An 843-nucleotide genomic window follows, 5' to 3' on the forward strand; every position below is an offset into this window, starting at 1 on the left:
GACCCAGAACTCCATAAAGCAAAAATAAACAAATAAACCACAATTAGCAATTTCCAAGACTTTGATATTTTGCTTTATCCCTTTTCCTTACTTCCTTTTTACTTTAAATATTACTTAAATATTTTAGAACAAAATGTATTTTTGTTTCTATAGTGGCATATTGAATGTGTTTTTATTTCATCCATATGGCCCCATTTTAGTCTAGTCTTAGATATTAAATATCTTGGGGGTTCTGTCCTCTTCCTTTATTCCTATCTACCTTCCTGATTCTGCATTGGCTGGTAACAGTGGGAAACTTCTTTTAAATGGTTCAAGTTTCCATATTCAGGTCAATGGGAACCATCAAAGCAGGATGTGGGAAGCATGTTTTGCAGGTTCTCTCCCTATATTCCACATCTCACCATGTTGAGAACACTTCATAAATGGTGCCCAACTCAGTTACTTTGATTATAGTAGAACATAATGCAGCATGTGACTGAATCTACTTTCTATTGTACAGATTCAAACAGAAGCTGTTTTTTGTTTGGGTTGGTTTATTGGGAAGGGAGTTTAAAATTTTTTATTTTAATATGTGATTTACTAAGTAGTTCATAGTACAGTTGTTTCAGGTATTAAATAGTCCAATGCTGCTCCACCACCAGTGTAACCTTTTCCACCAATGCCCCCAATTTCCCACCTAGTACCCCAGCCTCATTCCTTGCAGGCAGAAAACTTTACTTCATATTGTTTGATACAACACAAAGATGAATGGAAATATCACAACTTAGATCAATTAAGTATCAATTAGAAATAATTGTTAAATCTCTCCATGATGTTATTAAAGTCATTACCTAAGGATTTACT

Source organism: Suncus etruscus, chromosome 2 (genome assembly GCF_024139225.1).
Source record: "Suncus etruscus isolate mSunEtr1 chromosome 2, mSunEtr1.pri.cur, whole genome shotgun sequence".
Taxonomy (NCBI): Eukaryota; Metazoa; Chordata; class Mammalia; order Eulipotyphla; family Soricidae; genus Suncus; species Suncus etruscus.